At 41.3% G+C, this 22017-nt stretch overlaps 1 protein-coding gene across 2 annotated transcripts in view; it reads right to left on the bottom strand.

Moving 5' to 3' along the window:
* USP9X (ubiquitin specific peptidase 9 X-linked) overlaps positions 1-21518 on the bottom strand; it is a 95945-nt gene extending 74427 nt beyond the window's left edge. For both annotated transcript variants that reach the window (XM_021546153.3, XM_021546155.3), the window contains exon 1: positions 21196-21518. The gene's annotated coding sequence lies outside the window, so the exon portion shown is untranslated. The remainder of the gene's footprint in view (positions 1-21195) is intronic.
* Between the last annotated feature and the right edge of the window lie 499 nt (positions 21519-22017).

The following is a 22017-nucleotide window of genomic DNA, read 5'->3' as shown; positions in this document are numbered from 1 at the left end:
TATTCCCAGGAAAGTGTATTTCAGGGCTTCCACAGAATTTCACTTGTCTTAGTCATATGCATTGGACAAGGCCAACTTCTTAAGTGAGTTCATAACTTCTCCCTCCAAATTTGTGTGATGTCCTCAAAACACATAATAGTAATGTCAAGCTATGCTGCAGTTAACTAAAAACATTCCATCTCCAATAAATCATCTGAGTACTTCCTGTAGTCAGATGTGTGTTCTCAATTGCAGGGAGATCCTTGTTCAGGTATTTTCCTTTTAATTACAGAATATACAAACATACTTTCGAAAATGCAATCATAATCCAATTCACGCAATTTAAACAGTGTTAGACAGCACTGGTTCACCAGTCCTGTCTTCAGCCATTCATTTACCATTTATCTTTCACAGAAAACATCAAACTGCATGCCCACAGAGAACACACCACTGCTTTAACCTCTCTAGAACTAATAAAACATGAAACTTTGAATTCTCATCACTTCTTTAATTCAGACTATTCAATTCAATTTTTTAGAGATACAATGCACCAAGGCAGTTTGGCTCAGCTCAAAAATTGCCTTTATACCTGTTTATAATTAATTTGATAATTTATAAACAAATGTAAATTCATGCAGTGACATGTATGTATATATAAGTGTACAGACAGCCCAATAGAACAATTCAAACTGCCTGTATCCAGCTCAATTCTGATGAATAAGTTAGTTTTTACATACATCTCATTTCTACTATTTCTGATTTTGGCTTCAGCACACTATCCTAGAATCAACAGAATATGCCAAGTTGGAAAGGCCCCACCAGGATCATCCAGTCCAACTCCTGGCCCAGCACAGAACCATCCCCAGGAGTCACACCATGTGCCCAAAAATATTCACCAAATGTTTCCTGAGCTCTGCCAGGCTGGTGCTGTGACTACTGCCCTGGGGAGCCTGTTCCAGTGCTCAACCACCTTCTGGGGGAAGAACTTTTCCCAAATATCCAACCTAAATCTCCACTGACACAATTTCAGGCCATTCCCTCAGGATGTGTCACCATCACCCAGAGCAGAGATCAGTGCCTGCCCCTATGAGGAAGCTGTAACTACAGCTGCAACTTCCCCTCAGTCTCCTCCAGGCTGGACAGACCAAGTGCCCTCAGCTGCTCCTCAAGGCCCTTCACACCGTGACTGTGGCCCTCCTTTGGACATTCTCTAAGAACTTAGCATCTTTCTTACAATTGTTGCGCACCAGCTTAGGGCAAGGCCACCACAGAGCAGGAGACAATTTCCTCCCTTGCCTGACTGGCCATGCTGTGCCTGATGCCCCTCAGGACACAGATGTCCCTCCTGGCTGCCAGGGCACTGCTGACCCACATTCAACTCTCCATTGACCAGGACTCCCAGGTCCCTGTCTGCAGCAATGTCTTCCAGTATCTCATTCCCCAGTCTGCCCATACATCCAGGGTTGCCCTATACCAGAGGTACAAACTACATTAAAAAAAAAATTACCACCTTTACCCAAAGCACTGAGTGGATGCGTTAAGACAGGGTCAAGATGGCGACAGGACCCTGTTAAGTGACAAACTCACTCCTCCTACTGCTAATCAAACAGTTTATGAGGCTATGAAGAGTTGAGTCAAATGGATCCCACTGACACTTGCTTTTGATGCCAACTGAGAAAATTCCTATTTGACATGTTTTTCCCATCTCCTTTTGTCATCCTGATCCTAAGTCATAAGGTCTTAACCATAAGTGAAAGTCAGTTTTTGCTACAGCTGACTACTTGGAATTTCAGTAGCCCCCAAAAAAGGCAACTATAGATTTCTTGGCTCATATGGTCCCCATTCAGAAGGCACCACCCAGGAGCTCCAAGAGAGCCCCTGCTGCCCACACAGAGGACACCAAGGACAGCACTGTCCTCCAGGAGGGGCCTCTTCTTCCAGACTCACCATCCAGCACAGCTGCACACCTGAACGTCACCTCAGATTCCACAGTCTGCAATCTCATGCCTACACAGCAGAATAGGTTAATTTTGTTTTGGGGAGAAATCAAGCACCTTTTCAAAAGCCAGGGGGAAATAAATCAGATGGTTCCTGGATAAGTGGTAGGTAAGAAGCAAATATGTACACAATACTCTGTTACAAGATAACACAATGGATGGCATTTTATTATACAATGATAAAGGAACAAACACATCTTTCTAATACAGCTGACTTCTAGAAGGTCCTTCATTTGAGTTTCTCAAAGTCTCCTCTTCAAAAGTAACTGGAATACCCCACTACATACAGCTCTTTTCCCCAAATTAGCTACTTAAAATACAGAGTCTCAGAAAAAAGCAAGTGCAAGGTGCCAGATGACAGAGGCAAATAAAAATACAAAATACATTTTATTATTCATAAGCATTACCTAACCCCTATCTAGGGGGACAGACCTATTTTTCCTTCAACTGAAGTATTCTGGTTATACACAAGTGAGGACATATGTCATAAAATCTACTTTGCCATGTGGTAACAATGAATGCCAGAGTAAGAGTTTCTTAACATGTAATAACAGAGCTTTCTAACAACCATAGAGCAATTTATTTACAGAATAGTGTTCCCATGAAACGGGAGCTCATGGATGTGCTTCATCACAAGTGTGATGTGTACTGCAAAAAGGCTTAACAGCAGCAATACAAATTTGGTGTTGAAAGGTATCACTGATTTGTTTCAGAAAGGATCCTAGGAAATGCCTTCTTAAAACCTTAATAAATACTGACTCATCACAAGGATTATGATGTGATTCTAGTTTAAAAATTCTAGACTTCTACCCTATTCCTTTATTTCAACCAGAATGACTTTTCAACTAGAAACACCTCCCCCAAATCTGTAACACTAACCTAATTCAGTAGTTACAACACACAGACACCCCCACACATTTCCCATTTTCTTTCCTCCCCGTGCCTTGTATCTTTCAGGAAGGAGGAAATTATTTACATAATCAGAATAGAGAACTGGAGGTCGCAGCATTTCACTCATTAACACTGACATGCAGTGAAAGTGAAATGCATTCAATGATTAATGCAAAACCTGTCATTAAGCTACTATGCAGTAGACCAAGAAGTGTATAACTATTAACATTAAAAAAAAACCTGATAAGCAGCAATCAGAAAATATTATCTCAAATAGCATATATTACCAAAAAAAACCCTTCAAATTCCTTCTCCACCTAAAGAAGTGACTGTATATGAGACATAATCAACTGCATCAAATTCCAACATTAGTTCAAAGCAATAAATGTCTTAATCGTACAGTACAAGACAGAATTTGAGTAACTGTAATAGTTACAAACTAAAACTATTTCCACTAAAAATAGATTACTTCAAGTAACCTTTTTTGTGATTGTTCCACATAATTCACCTTAAATTAAGTCATTTGGCAGCATAAGCTTCTGGAACATTGAGAACATGCATGTAAACATACAATTCTATTTACCCTCCAATCCAGATAACAAAATAAAGGGGAATCGCCCTGAAATATACTTCAGCTCTTTGAGGAGCTTTCCTTTTTCATTTCAAAACCTGGTGTTGGGACTAAGTTCAGCTGAGAAACATCTACTTAACAGTATCCAACTTCACCTTGTACAAGATGCTCCTACATGCAGCATGCACATGAATTTAAGCAAGCATTAAGAGCATAGAAAGAGAACTTCCAGACTTGAAGCCCAATACTAAGCAAAGCAAACTGCATTCAGGCCAAGGACTGGGCTCTGCACATCAAGGCAACAAAGCCAATATGCTCAAAACATATTAACTTGTTTCACAGCATCACAGAATGGTTTGTGTTGGAAGGGACTGCGGTGATCATCCAGTTCCAACCCCCTGCCATGGACAGGACACCTTCCACTAGACCAAGCTCTTCCTTTGATCCAACCTGGACTTGAATACTTTCAGGGATGGGGAATCCACAACTTCTCTGAGCAACCTGCACTAGTGCTTCACTACAGGAAAGAATTTCTTCCTAACATCTTCTCTAAACTTACTCTCAGTTTAAAGCCATTATCCCTGTCCTGTCACTACATGCCTTTCCTGTAAGCCTCCTCTCTGTACTAGGAGGGGTCTATGGTCTCCCCAGAGCCTTCTCCAGGCTGAACAGCCCCAAGCATGTCAGTGTGTCTTCAGTGGAGAGGTGCTGCCATGTGAAGTAGCTTCCTAGAAGACTTAAATAAAAAAATAAACCCCTTACATCAAAGGACTGTCCTGCTTCAAAGCAGTAATTGCTGAAGGCCAGGCCCTGAAAGGGAACTGGAGAGCAGCAGCAAGGGTCCTTCTCCAAAAGACATTCACCTCACAGTAATTCTTGGGACGTAACAGTCAGACAGTGCACCCCTGGTTACTTACACGACATGATATTTTTTCAAAAATAACGTATTGAAAGGACAGGTCTTCAGCTCACACACTTAGTTCCAGCTACCAGATGGAGAAAAGCTTCAGCTCGTGTTCTGAAGAAGTGTTTAGCCTATGTGTCAGTAAACAGAGATGAATCCAAATATACAGCAGCCAGTCAATGCCTTACACAAAAACCCACCAAATGTTAAGACAATTGTCAGAGTTCCCCTCAGGGAGCTGTGGCCCTCCAGTCATGCTTTTCCACAGGTGCACATCCCAGGCTGCTGTCACAGACAAAGTGCTGAGCAAGACTGGGCCTCTCCTCGTGTAGAACCATTCCTTCTCTCTCAGGAGCTTTCACTGGGAGTTACACTGGTTCAACTGGTATCAAAATACATCCTCAAGGATATTCAGTGTATCTCAGTGACAGAAGGAAGAGGGACATAAATGCACAGCCCCTAAAATTCTATTACCTAAACTACTGGTCTAAACATTTCCCAGCAATGAAGAAACTACATTCAAGGCACTGGTAAGTAGATAAATAATATGGGGTTTTATGATGGGAGATGAAAATTGTAGTTGTGACAGTAAAACACTAAGACTTTTCAAGAACAGAATGCAGTAAACATAAAAAGCACTAGTAAATGCACAGACTGGAACCTAAGAAAAGCAAACATACTAAATTACTTCTATCTAGTAAATGCAAAAGTCTATTTTAAAATGCTTAAATGGTTTGAACCATGACTTTCACTTACTATAAAGCCCTTTTCTTGAATTCCCAATGAACATGCAAAGAAGTAGGTAAGAGTTCCTTTTACCTTGTATTAATAGAACGAGCTACAACAGGAAATACCTTCAAAACTAAAACAACAAAAAATATCAAAGAACTTCAGAATATAATTTCTTCCAGACAGACTCAATTCACACTGTTATAGTTTTTTACAATTATGCTATGGTTTATTTATGCATGAAGCTGTCCTTCTGCAACCCAAAAACCATGTTCTTGGCAATAGAGCCAATTAGGATTGAGCTGATACTGCAGGTCCAACTGCAAACCCAATCCTTTTCAGGCAGCCCTAAAACAGTTCAAGCAAGGACAAGGAATACATTCACAGTTGGTTTATCTATCATCTGTGGAGTAACTGTTATTGTATCATTACATCTGTCACCACTTCAAGAAAATAGTATGTCTAAAGTTTGCACTGAAGACTGATTAAATGCTCTTGGTCCCTCACTTCCGATTGTTAAATCCATAGTTTGGTCCTGGATTAATCCAATTCAAAAACGGATGTGACAGCTACACCTCTGCAAGCCATGGAACAAAGTTCATCATCCAATGCACTTGAGCACAAAATGATCCCAGTGTGCTGGGAATGCATTTGGCATCCTCCCTTTTCACTTGCACAAAGAACACTTTTACTGAATATGTTACTCTTTATCATTTGTGCTTTAGGAGTTATGTTTAAAGATGATTTCTCTGTACGTACATTACTTTTAATTGAAAGTATCTATATACAGGTGGTAGTGGTATCATATTTTCTCAGCTCTATGTGCTAATTCAAGCAGTCAAATGTTTTCTTGCAGTACAAGCTAAAAGACCTACAAAACACACATTTTAGATGTATTGGTTCTGTTCTTGAAGTCCACAGCTTAAAAGCTCCTAGCTCCAAATAATGCCTTACTGTATTTATAATTTGGGCCTTCAGAACCAAGGAGGAGATATCACATTATGTGGAGGAAATGCTGTACCTCTTCTCAAAAGCTGGAGGAAAAGGTAGATTCTCCTGCTCTTCCTGATTTTGTTTGTGTGCATTATTCTGATTTTTCTGAAAGGAAAGTGCCAGTTAAAATTACAGTTTGTGTAGTGCTTGTCTGCTGACTTCTCAGTTCTTTTTCTTCTCTGATAAACCCAAAAGTCAAAGAGAACAGCAACAGCAATCTTAAAAGGACATCTTTATTTCCTAACTGCAAGGGAGTAGATAAATAGTTGCAAACCCCAGAACAGCCAGGCTACCTCAGCAATGGATGGTCTCTCAAGTTCTGTAATGGGCTCAAATATTTGATTCACCCCACTCACTTGGGCAGCAAATTGGTGTGGAGGGAGAACTTCTTGGCTACTTATTTTTTCCCTAGATGTAAAAGGCTGTAATTCCTAAGTTTCTTATCAGCTCTGTGACCAAAATTGTTTCTATTAAAAAACAGTGCAAAGATTCATTCTTGCTACAAACATACAATTGTGGTGTTCACAGACAGTTGCTTTTGTAAAATAACTGTGCTTTTTGTCATTTTCACCCATATATATAAAGTTTTCTGTAGGTGCTCTTTTCTAGGTAAATGACCTGATACTTGGCTCTTCTAGTGCACATTTTATTGTGCCAAGCTTACCAGATAACTCACAATACTCTGTGATGTGTTCTGACTGTTTGTCACCCCGTACATTTGGGTACCATGTGCAATATTTATTAGTAATTTTACAGTTTTATCTATGTAATTGGTAATATATTAACAGTATGAAATTGTGAATTGCTAGGTGAAGGGTTTGGCTAGGAATGTGCTCCTGTTTGTTAAAATCATGTTGATAATTCTGGTTTCACACAGTAAAGGTTCATTTTTTTAACTCTATTTTTTTTTTCTGTAAATTTAATCAGACAAGTGTGTTACAATACAGAAACAACAGAAATACAGGTAATCTCTAACATGTTTTGATTCTCCTCCTCTACTCTGCTCTGGTGATACCCCACCTGGGAGTGCTGTGTACAGTCCTGGTGTCCCCAGCATAAGGACATGGAACTGTTGGAGCAAATCCAGAGGAGGCCACAAAGCTGGTAAGAGCAGTGGAGCACCTCCCTAACAAAGACAGGCTGAGAAAGTGGGGCTGGTCAGCCTGGAGAAGAGAAGGCTGAGTGGAGACTGCACAGCAACTTTCCAATATCTGAAGAGAGTCTACAGGGAAACTAGAGAGCAACTCTTCATCAGGAATGGCAGTGACAAGAAAAGGAGTAATGGGCACAAACTGAAAGGGGGGAAATTTAGGTTAAGTATGAGGAAGAATTTTTTCAATTTGAGGATGGTGAGACAATGGGACACGCTGCCCATGGAGATTGTGGATGCCCAACTCTGGCAGTGCTCAAGGGTCCTTTCTCCTTTCATCATCAAGTGCTTGGAACTTGCTAAAACATTGGGGTTTGTATCAAATATTGTGAGGGTAGTGGTGAAACCACTGATAGTACTTCAGCTCTGCAATTTATGCAGGAAGGTTTTGCTGTTATTTTAGGTTGCATTAGATTCCATAATGTCTCTCTAAACCAGGTCCTACTGTTAACTATAGAAGAATATGGGTCCTGTAAATTCCAAAAGACATCCACAGAATATCACTTCTTTTTATGAGTGGGGCACAAACCCTTCATAATTGTTAAGAACTTTTGTATCCTAGCTCTAGCAGAGGATAAATAGAAGAAACTTCTGAAACTTCCTTGGATGTTGTAGTCTTCTTTTGCTGCAGGGCTTACAAAGAAAGCTCAGATTTCTTTTTAAAGCACAATTTTGTAGGCAGGACTGATGAAGCTAAAATCATGAGGTATCTACTTCCTCCTTCTATCACAAAAATACTTAAGAATAGAATTCTTTTGTTCATCTGTATGGGACCTCCAATGATCATCTAGTCCAACTGTCTTACAGATAATACTAACTGCAGACAAAAATCTAAAAAAGTTAATTAGAAAAGCTTAAATCAAAACACTCCCTTTGAGGTATTAGAGCCATTTAATACCGTTGACAACTCAAATTCTTCCTAAGGAACAGAGTAAAAAACAAAATAACTCTTCAAAATTCCATGCTTGGAGGGCAGTGCCAAACCACACCAAGATCCAAATCCTCACTCATGTTCAGTGCTGTCCCTAGGCTTGGTTTCTTCCTGAGATACATAAACACATTTCAAATTCTGTAATTTCTGATTAAATTAATGCATTTTACGAGGCAAATGGTAAGTGCTGAATGACTTTTGCTAATTTCATGCTTTCTCAAGCATCTGAAGGGAAGGATAATGGCATCTTCTAGATTTGTCCCACTTGCAGCTTTAAAACATGGCCTTATTTATAGTACATATACTGCACTTAAGGCTTTGCAAAACTCAGGACTATAAATATTTGAAATGTTGGCCGAAGTCATTCAGCCAGAAAATTAGGCATATTGCTACAACACTATTTTTACATGTTACTTGTGCACTGTTTCTTAAACTCTGCTTATGCACAACTCCTGATGGGTCACCGTGCTGTGCAGCACCTAATGTCAGCACTGCACTTGGACTGTAAAGATTCTGGTAGAAAAGTGGAGTTTAAAACTGGTCTGCAAAAATCAGGCTCAGCCCTTCTGGCTCTCTTCATGTTCCCTATGGAACTTAATGGCTTCTCTAAACTATGTTAAACACTGTACTAAAGAAAATCAATTACTTAGTAGTCGTCTTTACATCCAATATTCTGTGACATTATCAACACATTATGGAAATTTTCACACAATGTATAAAACCAACACAACTTACTGCTTGGCTAATTGTAAATAATTAAAGTGTGATACAGCACCTAACACAGGTATCAAGCCAGAAGCAGATTACGTTCTTGAATCATGACAAAAACAACTTTGTGAAACGCCTATATATTCTTAAATGCTTTAAATTCCAATATCTAAGCCTTCCTGTTCCTGTACTAGCTTTAATTTCACTTTTTTTTTAAACTCTGCTTTTCATGTAATGTTTAATCAGCACAAACTAAGCACAAGTACCCAAACTCTACCATCATCATTGTCAAGTGTAATTCAAATATCCCTAATACACAAGAAAGTGACACCAGCATTAAAATTCATGTTTCAATAAGCTTCTTCACAACTATTTAACCAACTTAGCCAAACTTTCAACTAATTTCAACGTACCAACTGCCTACTCAGCCTGGCGGTTTTTATACTGCTCCATGCCAGATAACTGCAAGTAAACATTTTGACATTTTCTGCTGCCTTACAACCATTCCAGTCAGAAGATACTTAGCCTGAAAAATCAAGCTTGCACAAGCTCCCTAGAGGTGTTACAAGATGATAGCTCATGTCTTTTAATACTGTCTGCCTTAAACGTGCTCCATTCCAACCAAACTCATATAAGCCCATCTTCCTAGGCAGACCGAATGCTCCAGAAATCCCTGAAAACTATCTACCCGCTCCAGAGAACTTGTGTGACAACTCCCTTCAAAAATCTTGGCCTCTCCATAGGGAAGTAAGAAGTGGCAACAGAACAGCAGTTTTGTCTTCTGTCTTCACGTTCCTTCTGCCAACACAAAAGACTGTAGTTTGATATAAATGCAAAAAGATACATAGCAGAGGAGGCTGGAAAGGAACAAGAAGCCCCTAGAAAGTACACTAAGAACAAAGCAGGGTAGGAAATAAGAGAATTATTTCCACTATGTTCAATCCCCTCCACAGTCCCAGAAACACAGTATTCCTATATCTAAAGCCTTTTGAAAAGCATGTCTTAACCATCTTTACTGAGAAATGCAGGAGAAAAAAATCAACTATTATCACATTCTAATATCTGAGGATTGATTTAAGAATTCTGTTGTAGATATCTGAAAACCAGAAAGTCATTCAAAAAAACCACAACCCACCACACACAAAATAAAAAAATCCACAACGCACACTGCTGCTGTTCTCCCTGCACTGAAATAACCCCCTAAACTGCCAATCCCACAAACCCCTTTGCTGATGAGCCCTCCCTGCAGTCACAAAACAGCCTACAAAGATCCCACTTCTGAGCTAGGCCAGGAGAGACAAGAGGAACATTGGACCTGTTCTTCTCAGGGACAGTGCTTAAACCAGCACCACAGTGAGTGACACAGCTTAAGGTGGTTTTGCTACCACAGCATGTGTGTTTATTCACTTCTACTGTTGGAATCTCAGAGTGCAACAGGAATCTCATCCCCCAGTACAAGTATTATATCCTGGTAAATTTTAGAAAATAAGTCTCATTGTATTTCTGCATGTGGACAAGCCTTTGCCCAGTGTAAATCCTCTCAGTCCATTTGAAATCAGAGAAGTCTCCACTGTGACAAGAAGGGAAGGAGGGCAATCCTGCTGGCTTCCATCCTAACCACCTTTTCACCACTGTGGATTAGCCCTTGCATCACCACCACATCACCAGCCAGATCACGAAGCCAAGCTAGCTGAAAGGTAACTGGAGGATAGGAATAAAATCATTTTAGTTTTCAGCCACATCAAACGCCATATGAACGCTAACAATGCGGGAGAAACAGGAAGAACACATAACCATGAATAGAACCAACTCTTTCAAGCATCACTGCAAATCTCTCATGAAATTACACCCTAGAAGAGAAGGGAAAGGGAAGGAAACAGAATACAGACAATGAGAATTAGCACTTATTTAACTAATATATATAGTTACACATATAATATTATATATATTATATATATAATATATAATTATAATATATGCAATTATATATAAAAAGTTATATACATAATCAAGGTTCATGTTATACATTATACCTTATAGCACAAATGAGCCTTTACAACACAGAAAAGTCATAAAGAGCAAAATTCTTCCCAAGCATAATTGATATCAAAGGAAAATGCACACAGATAAAGATGTTTAGCAGGTGGTAAGTGCCAAGAATGTCAGTCCACCAACAGCGCAAGTTCAGTCATAAAAGAAATATTAAGTAGACATGGCAAATAATGCCAAGTACAAGAAGTCTGAGAAGGTGAAGGCAACAAACTGTCCTGGAAATTATGATAAAGCCAGTGAAATACTCAGCAGATTGCAATGAGTCAGGAAAATTATTTGGCAGTAATACTTTGAATAATTTCACTACAAGCAGACAACTTAATGATGAAGCCAAAGCAGGTAACAAAGAAGTTGTAAAACACAGAAGGTGGCAAAAATTTTACTTCTGATGACAATAAAAAAAAAAAAAAAAGAAAAACAGAGCTAGGAAACTGTAAGCAAAACTCTACAATTCAAACATTACCTGGAAACTCAAGTAAAAACCAAAATGGAATTAGAGATGACAGAGCACGAGTAGCTGAGTACAACAGCTACATCCACTGTGACAGTCAACATCTTAGGACTTTTTCACAGGTTTTCATTTTGCATGAGACAGATACAACATGCTTTCTCTATTTGTCAAAGGCTGAATTTGTCATTTTTCTCCTACCTAATTGGAATTTTCAGAGTAATCTGGTTTCGACTGTAATTTCATTTCCATTGAACTATGTCCCCTGGGTAAACAGTAATCAACTGAGGCACCAGGAAGAAAAATTGTCTGTATCTTATTTGTCACAGAAGTTTAGTGATGCTTAACAAGGAAAGAAACAGAACTTCAGAAATAAAAGGAAAATATCTGGTCTATAAGGCAGCTATATAGAACTCCCCAAAGTTAATTCTGTGTCTTGTTCAAAAACATTGTTGGAGAACATAACAGCCTTTTTCAGATTCACCTTTTTGCCCTCCTCTCCTTCTTCTTGCTATTGAGAGAAAGAGAAAGCTGAGAAAGAGTGAGGAGGCACAACAGAAACTTAAGCCAACAAAACTGTGTAACACCTGAATATCTAACAAAAATCCACTGAAAAGCTATGACAAGAGGTAGGTTTGTAGTTCACAGCCTCTGTGTCTCAGTTCTTCATCAATAGCATAAAGACAACACAACTTTTAGATTAATGTTTGGGTAACACACAGGATAAGAATGGAAAAAAACTAAAGCAGCTATCAAGCTTATTAACAGAGAAGTAATTCTACTCAGTATTTAGATTGATGTCACACTTGCACTTACAGAAAGAATTCTACAGATAAAATACTGAATGACAGTCCAATTCCATCTCACTGAATGAGTCAAGGATCCAATGGGAGGAAAAGCTCCTAAGTAAGGGTTGTGGAGGGGAGGGAAACACCAGTTTAATGACATGCTTCCCTATTCCCCCATTTTCCATGTTTATATAAACTAACAGGAACCCGAAGTTCAAGACCAAGTGCAAGCTCCTACATGTGGGTCAGAGCAATCCCAAACACAAGCACAGGCCAGGTAAAGGACGGAACGAGAGCAGCTTTGAGGAGAAGGACTTGGGAGTGCTGGGGGACAGGAAGCACAACATAACCCAGACTATGTGCACTCACAGCCCAGAAAGCCAAACGCGTCCTGGGCTGCATTCAAAGCTGGGTGGGCAGCAGGACAAAGGAGGGGATTCTGTTCCCTACTCTGCTCTGGTGACATCCCACCCTCAGTGCTGTGTGCAGCCCTGGGGTCCCCAGCACAAGGAAGATATGGACCTGCTGGAGCAGATCCAGAGGAGATCAGGAAAAGGGCCAGAGCAACTCTGCCACAAAAACAGGCTGAGAGAGCTGGGGCTGCTCAGCCTGGAGAAGACAAAGCTCTGGGAAGACATTAAAGCACTTTCCAATACATAAAGGGGGCTTCAAAAAAAGCTGCAGAGGGACTTTCTGACAAGGGCATGTAGAGACAGGACAAGGGGGAATGGCTTTAGGCTGGAAGAGGGTAGGTTCAGACGAGGGGCAAGGAGCAAAATCTTTACCGTGAAGGTGGTGAAGCACTCCAACAGGTTGCCCAGTGTTGTGGATGTCACATTGTTGGAAGTGTCCAAGGCCAGGTTGGAACACAGGATCCATTTACTATCCCCCTAAATGGTTCTTAAATGATTACAAAATGCTTATATAGGCCATGATTCATAATTTTTTCCCCAAGGTTCTTTGCATCATTTGTTTTTCACCACACACAGTTTAAAAGTAACTTCATTAAGCCGTCTGACAATTTGACTAAAAAATGAATAATGCATATATTTTAAAAAATAAGCTTTTAGTTCTGCTGAGAAATCCACTCTGAAATGCAAACCCCATGTCCTGATGAAGTATAATATGAAGAAAACAAACTTTTCACTTCCATTTATCAAGAATCTGTGCAAGAACAAGGCACCTCAAACATCAACCTCATACTCACAAATGCAGCAAGGCAAAGAAAAAACTCAGCTAATTATGTGCACTCTGTGACAAGCTGTTGTCTGTAATGCAGACACTTCCTTATTCACAGCTAGAAAGTGTCTCCAAAGTATACCCCTAGCACCAATTCTGGGGAAACAGAACATCAGCTATTCAGTGGAGACAAGACAACTCTCCTTAAAAGCAGATTACTAACACCTGACCAAATTGGCAAGTAGGAGCAAACTACAAAGATTTTAACAATATTTTCTTATTAAGAGAAATTCATCACAAAAATAATGAAAATAGCTTAAGAGAAAACGAACACTTCAGCAGGCTATGTAAGAAGCAAAGTTTTTTTACACCTACAGAAATGTATCCCCAAAGGAACTTCTTCACAATTCCTTTCACAGGAAAAATCATTGCAACTGAACTGTTTAAATGTCAACATGGTTGTTCAGGCTTCTCCCCCCGACTTCATTTCTGGAAGGAAGTTCTAAGACAAGAACTTTAACTGATGAAACACATTAGAGAAACAGATTATGTCAAATATATGGAATAAAGAATTCTAGTGGATAACTGCAATTTAGAACTTAAGTGACATACAATGATAAACTCACATTTAAAGCAAATTTTTGCTGTTAGACTAACTGAAAGTACAACTACAGGGTTAGTCTTCATTTTAAGTGTGAACTACTTCTTATTTATTGTATTTTCTCACCCACAAAGAACTGCAGTGACTCATCAACACTGCCAAATCCTCAAAGTGTATTTCAGGTGTAGCAGTGTAAGCACACACTTGAGAGCACAAAGCAGGAGAGAGTTTGATCCTCTGCTCTCAACTGTTGAGTTACTCCCTGCTGGCCTACATGAGTCCATAACCTGCACAACACCTCAGCCTTCGGGGTGGTATTTGTAAACAGTGCACTGAGTATCAGTACAACTACATCTTCAGAAAAAGATGATCTTCTGAAGTACCATCTAAGGATCAACCAACACAGTGCAGTGGAACCCCCAAATTACACTCTTATATTGGCTCTCACCTGCCAACAATGAAACTAAACTAACCACTATCCTCCTCCAGCTGCCTCCAGGCAACATATCCTGAGTTCTACTGGTCTTAAATATTCATACCATTATCAGGAAAGTGATAGAAAATAAAAGGAACATTCATGACAGCATGAATTACCAAACCCTCCTTCATCTAGTCAAAAATCTCAGAATCGTGCAGATAAGTGGAAAATTCCAGCCATACACCTGCTAATCAGAGTCTGGGACTGATTGGGGCTTTTTCATTACACATTAGCTTACAGCAAAGTTTCACTAGCACTGAACTCACTGATCACCTCACTGAACATCACTCAACCAACTGGTGCTGCATCCATTCAAAAAAACAACCCTATTTTTCCAATCCTATACATGGAACGAAAGGGGGGAAAAAAAAAAAAAAAAAAGCTTCCCAAACAGCACAAAGGGAATTCATGTTTTCAGCTGCATCCTCACTAGATATGTGACAAACTGTCAACCTCAACCACAGCAACCTGGCTGAACTGCTACAAGAACACAGACTGTAAGAATTTTCAGGCTGTGTTCCTGCCTAATTACCAAAACTATCACAAAGACATGGTGGCACAGCAAGAGAAGTGTAGAGCACTTTAGAAATCTGACATTACCACCTCACCTAAGAAAAAAAGTCAGTACATAATCCTAGAAAAAGTCCCATTGTATGAGTGTCTGCACACGTGTGTCTGTATACACACACACCAGTAAAAGTATTCAAGAAAAAGCACCTGGGATTTTAAGGTCTCACTGTGCTTAATAAAACACTGTCTCTGAAAGACAGGTCAACACACATGGAGAGCTGTGCAAAACTGGAACCTGAAACTGTAGAACCAGCCACTTGACTCAAATCTTCACCCTCCAGAGGATTTATGTCACACTTTAAGATTAAAAAAAAGGAAATCCTCACAGCTAAAGGATTCAGGAAAACACATTAAAAACACATTAAAATACAATTAGTATTCTATTTCTAAATCAGAAATTCACAAAGTCTAAAATATAGTTTAAAATATAGTTTAAACTATAGTTTACTGTTTTGGTTTATCAACATTTCGGCATTACATCAACATATTTACGTATCAATTAAGTTAAACATCTTTCTCATTTAACTTTCAAATTTAACTTTCCTGTTGATATACAGTAAAAAATACACTGAAGTACTTTATTGCTAAAACAACAGAAAAACAGACTATACGCAACTCAAGGCTCATTTATCAAGATGCCACTATGTTTTGACTGCAATGTTCATTCCTATCTTATATTTAAAATGAGACTTTTCTTCACTCCACTGTCAAATTTATTTCTGGACAAGAAAACTGAAGTTCCACCCACAGCCAACACAGGCCTGTCCCCACTGTCCCACAGTGGCAGCAAGGACACCTTCCACCAACCAAAAAAGCCTCTCTGGTAACAGAGATCATAGCTGACACACATCAGTACTGATTTTTCTTACTGAACACAGTGCAAAACAATCCTTTTTCCCTTCTTTCACCATTTCACGGTGCTACAGCTAAGACAAATCAAACCTTCTCCTCTTCCCACACTCAGTCCTGCTGAAGCTGAGAAAAGGTTAAGCAACAGTTAAATTACTTAAGGACTGAACCCTATGGAATTTGGAACGTGCATTTTTCTGCCATTCCATGTGCCATTTGACTGTTAAAAAAATGTGTTACTTGTCTTAAAGGCTCTTCTAGGGACAATTTTCTATTACTTGAGTTTTGAGTATTTTACATGAAAGCTTAATGAAAAGACAGCCCTGAAATTCCCTCCACATACACTTTTCATTACTTTGAAGCAGTAATTTAAACACTTCTGTTAAAAAAAGAAGTCTTTTGCAATTTGTAATAGAGAGGATATGAGGAAACTCATGCAACAAGGATGTCTTGCCTTCCACACAGCCTTGAATCCTAGCTGAAAAACGGAATTTGGAAAAAAAAGCACATCTCTAAGGAATGATGCAATGTGGAATTCCCCTCTTCTGAGTAAATCCACAGCTAAATGCTAACTACCAAACAGCAGGATTTGCTGAAATGTCCATGCAAAGATCTAAATGCAAGAAAATCACATTTTTCTTTTAGCAGTTACATGTGTAAGGAAAACTAAGTCACTAAACAGGGTTACACAGTGGTTTTTGTAAGCAGATCAAGGATGCTACAAATAAAAGCTTCCCACAGTAACATTCCTGATAGTTACCCATTACTTCCAAAGCATCTTCAATCTGACTTCATGAAAAAGAGTTGATAATACCAGCGTTCAAAATACACCTATATCTTAAATCTACATCACATGAACCTCTTTCAGAGCTGTACTGACACAAAGCCAACCAAAAGGAAGTAACCATTCTCATAGTAGGAGTTAACTAAACCTTTAAGAAAATCATATATCAACAACGTTCTTCTAAAAAGCAAGCTTGGGAACATACCTATATCCCAGTGGTTTTCATTTCAAGCATTATAATTTTTATTTGAAAACATGTCAGCAACTCACAACCAAAAAGCCTTCCTAAGAAGCAAACTGAATTCAACTCTCACATAAAATGAATAACTAATGGTTTCTTATAAAACAAATACTAGAAAATTCACAACAGAAAATGCTGAAGAAACTGGTTGTGCTGTCAAGCTCCCTCAAGAAAAAAAAAAAAAAAAAAAGCAACCACCAAAAACCAAAAGAGAAGCAAAAAGATTTAATACTAAACCACAATTGGCTACTTTAAGACCTTATTTACTTTCCTCCTATCCTCTACAGTAAGGACAGTTATTAACAGCTCTCCTGTAATGTTACCAACACCCCATTTTAAATTATTTTACTAACCCAGATCTACAGAACATGCTCAACACCAACGGGCCCAGGTGTGCACTGTAATATATCCGAAAGGCAGCAGTTTTCATCTTGAGGGTGCAAAGTAATGACAGAAGTTTTCTGCCCAGTCTATCTACTGAAGACTCTAAACCAAATATCTAGATCCCCAAGTGCATAGGAAACCTCTGTTAACCATATTCTCAAGTCATGTTCTAGCCTTAAACAAAAGACAACCAGCCAATACAGCATAACTGTTCTAAAAAGGGAACTCATAATGAATTATGACCCTCATAGTAAGAGTGTGAGAACCTTCAGATGTTCCTACATTAGTAAGAGAACAAAAAACTAGATTTAATACATGGAAAAAAGTCACTGTGTTTTTCTAACACAGAAGCTGAAGTAGCTCAAACTACCCAGATAGAAAAACTCAAGTCTCATTGCATGCAAGTATGTGCTAATAGAAGACTTTCTTGGACTCTGCTCTGGAATATCAGAACAACGCACAGTTATGTTAAAAATACAGGTAATGTTGTGTATTTACAGATCACAGATAACACGTGTGATATGAGACAAACCTACAGGAGTGGCACACAATGCTGCCAGCTTTGCAAAAGACAAGGACTACAAAGAAAGACAGACACTACCAAGCTGTGTTCCCAAAACATACCCTGAAGTACAGCTTTAAACTTAGAATTCTGATTTTTAAACAGAGATGATATGGACAATAAAACTGGGTTTTGTTTATTTAAGCTACACAGAGGTTGAAGACACATCCACTAAGAAAAACTTAGGATACCTGCACAAGAGAATCCACATACAGATTACTATTAATGCTCACACCCAGCAATTAACTGCCTACAGCACACAAAAGCCTTCACATTTACAAGTTTTCAAATTAACACAAAATCCAGCAAAGTTTCTTATATCTTCACACCGGTCTCTGCGAATGCTGGATAAGCAAGGCTCTTGTGCTTACAAGAGAAAGAATTAAAGTACTATAGTTTCAAGTGTTTTGCAGGGTTTGGATTGTCTTTAAAAAAAAATAAAATCCTACTTTAAGTTAAATCCAGGAAGGGACACCTTTGATTCATTTACTTCACAAATGAGGCTATCTTCATCCAGATCTTTTCAAAACATACCTATTTTTGATCTCTTAGAACAGATAAAACAGTATTTTTTTAAAAAAAGTGAGTAAATACATACACACATATGTGTGTATAACATATTTATATATATAAATACGTTATATACATATATATAACATATTTATATACACATACACAGATATATCTCTAAACTCAGAGTACTGCCTAACACAAAAGTAGTTTCCATTCAAATATCTGAAATAAGTTATGAACTTGTCTAAACCAGAGCAGGAAGGGCAGAAGTACTTTCCATGGAATTTAATATATTTTAAATACACACCTGACACAAACAGAACTTCAAAGCCATTTAAAAATAAATTGTTCAAACTAATAAATAAATTAATTCCTATCCACTCTTACCCAAGGCTGTATTCATACTGGAAGGTCCTAAACTAATTTTAATTTCAAATATAAGATGTCTTGGAACAAAGGTATTACAGGTACCTTTATTTTCTCAGAAGTCTATTTAATTCTGCAAAATAGACATTAATCACTATTTTAGTTTATTTTGAGTCTCTCATCTATCAATTTCAGCATATTAATAAAATGCATAAACCTAAAAGTGTGCCTTTAGAACACAGAGTAGTTGCACTGGTCTGAGCATAAAGGCACCACAATGCGGGAAATAAAATGTTTATGTAAGGGTGACAGTGTTCCACAGAGATGGAAAACAGTTTTGCTACCACTGTCTTTATTGATTACCACCTCCAGATGCAGTCTTCCTGTCAATTCCATGGGCAGACAAACTGCCACAAAGGCCAATTCTGCAAGGCATGAAGCAACAGCCAGGCAGATTAAGACAGAAGCTTCTAAAAACAAACACCCTGAAGACAAACTACACAAAAGCACAAGACCCCCTGGAGAGAGAAAAGTTACTATGATACAATCTTACATTTATTTCTGGCTAACTCCCTCCCCACAAACATGCTGATAATTTGAGTCTCTTCCACTGCAGCTTTATCATTATGCTTTTGGGTTTTGTATACCGTTATCATTAAGCATCACTGTCATCTGGTGTATTGCAACAGAATAATCAATACACGTATTCTATATGCCTCCCTGAAATTCCTGGTATCAGCTGCTGTAGTTTGTTGATTCAAAGAATAAACATTACTTCAACTCCAAGAATCAAAAGCATTGTTTTAGAAAACAAAACAAAACAAAAAAAAGCCCAAACAAACCAACTCCCTCATGTATGACTTGGGTTTTGCTCAAATAAACATGCAATTTTATCAGCAACATTTTTGGCAGGGAGGCCTGACAATTTCTCAAGTAAAATATGAAAAAAAAAAAATCCCAAGTACAATATGAATAATAAAGTTAGCTGTCTACAGCTTTCAGTCACCCCTAACTCTTACTAGGGATACTGCTTCTATTCCACAATCAATACAGGTCAATCCCCCAAACACCTATCAATAGCCCCTTCCTAAATGTATAAATTTTACCACCTATTTGTCAGGCCTCTGAGAAGCTGCTGAAAAACGCAGGTTACGTGATCTGTCATAGCAAGTGTTGCCACAAGTATACTGAAGAATGCATTATAACAGTATCCCAGTTCAACAACTTTTTAAAAAAATACAGGCCCCAGTTCTGCAAGTAGGTCAGCAAAAGCAGGCCTGGTGCTGGCTTTGAGCCTGCGACTTCAGAGGGTCTTTGGGCTGATACAAACGTCCGGTGATATGAACACATCTGCCAAACTACGAATATAAACCGAGGTGTACAGATAACGTGAAAACAGCTGAGACAGACGCAATATGTCTGCAGCGAGCCTGGGAGTCCTTTGAACATTTAATTAGAACAACTCTTTTCTGAAAGGTTCTTTTTTTTCCTGTACAGCTGCGCGCTACTGCAAATCTTCAAAATACCTAACTGGACTTCTGAGGGAGCAAGCTGAAAATTAAATATGACATCTTAAAAACTACCCCGACATTTCTGGATACCTCTACAAGAAAAAAAAAATAATCACTCAAGATCAAAATAAGTAATTTTCAAAAGCTATTCCCACTGTATACAAGCAAAGCTGCACAAAGTGGGACGGCACACGTTATCGCAGCGGTAACTAACACACAAAACCCCCAACAATCCATCCAACTGGTGAAATCCCGTTTTCTCGAGGACAATAACAGCGAGTATCTGCAGCCAAACTACACGCAACTACCTCTGCCGTTCACGTAGGGCAAGGGAAGAGGACTGTCCTGCCTAAAATAAATCGCTACAGACGAGCCCTAAGACACAACTCTGAGGAGAAGCGGCGCGGTGAACTGTAGGAAACAGATGAAAAAGCCACGAACGCTTTTCGTACATGGAAGCCGGGGCGCTGGAAGCAGAGGCCAGAGGAGTGGCCTACGTGTTAACAGTGTTTACAGCGGGCGTGAACGAGCTGCCGCTGGCGGGTTTCATTGAGACCGTCGGGAAAGCGCCTCGGCAGGGCCTGATTTCCAGGCGTCGCCCGGGCCTACGCGGCCCCAGTCACTCCACCTCAGTAATGGCGTTCGGGGCGAAGGGAAGCGAGAACCAGGGCAGGCGATGCCGGTGCAGCGCTGCGGGGACGCCCCGGGCCCTCCTCACCGGGGGGTCCGGCCAGAGGGGCCGCGGAGAGGCGGCCAGAGCCCCCGAGGGCGCCGGGCGCTCCCGCCCGCCGGCAGCCGGGGATGAGGAGCCGTCAGCCATTTTCCCTCACCCTCCAAAACACGGCGGTGCGGGGCCGACACGCCGGGGCTCCGAGGGAGGCGCTGCCGCTGCCTCACGCCCCGCGGGTCCCGGGGAGCTCCGTCCTCGCCCCCAGCCGCGCCCCGGCCCGCGGAGCCCCATCCCCGGGGAGCACAAACAGCTGCCCGGCCCCGCCCGGGCACCGCTCCGCACTCACCCCCGCACCGCTTCCCCTCGTCCCGCGGCGGCTGCTGCGGCGGCCCGGAGCTCCCCTGGGCGCTGCCTCATGCCCGGCGGCCGGCGGGGCACGGTCTCATGCCAGGCCGCGGCTCTGAGGGGGCGGCTCCGCTTCCCCCGGTTCCCACTCGGCTGCGCTGCGGCGGGAAGCGAGAGGGCAAATCCGAAGCCGCTGCCCGCGCTCCGGGTGCCGGCCCTGAGCGCTCCTCTCTCTCTGGGGCGTTTTTCCTGCGTCACCAGCTGCTGCCCGGCGGCGGCGGCGGCGGCGGCCCTGCCTGGGCTCGGGCTGGGGCTGGGCCGGGGCCTGCGCGCTCCGCTCCGCCCCGTCCGGGCACCGGGCGCACGCGGGGGGGTGGGCGGACGCGCGCCCGGGGCTCGGTCGGGCGGGGGTGGCGGGGCCGGGCCGGGCCGGGCGGCGGGAGCTCGGCGCTCAGGGCTCGGCGGTGCGGGGGAGGCAGCGCGGAGGGAAGCGGCGGCGGCGGCGGCTCCTCGCGCTCCCGGCGGCGGCGGCGGCGCAGCCGCGTCTGGCGGGGCCCCGTGGGCAAGATGGCGGCGCCGGCAGCGCCTTCCGCGCCCGGCCCGGCGCGGCGGCGGTTCGGCCAGCCGAGCGCGGCGGTGACGCGCTGCCCGTGTGCCCGGCCCGGGGCTGCCGCTCCCGGCCGGCGCCCGCCGTGTGTCCGTGTGCGGGGCGGTGAGGGGATGAGGGGAAGGACGAGGCTGTGGGGGACACACACGCGCGCGCGCGCGCGCGCACACACACACGCGCACGGCCAGCGGCGCGCGGGCGCGCGCGGGGCCTGCT

This window comes from Lonchura striata, chromosome 2, assembly GCF_046129695.1.
Source record: "Lonchura striata isolate bLonStr1 chromosome 2, bLonStr1.mat, whole genome shotgun sequence".
NCBI lineage: Eukaryota > Metazoa > Chordata > Aves > Passeriformes > Estrildidae > Lonchura > Lonchura striata.
This window is presented reverse-complemented; position numbering and strand designations above follow the sequence as displayed.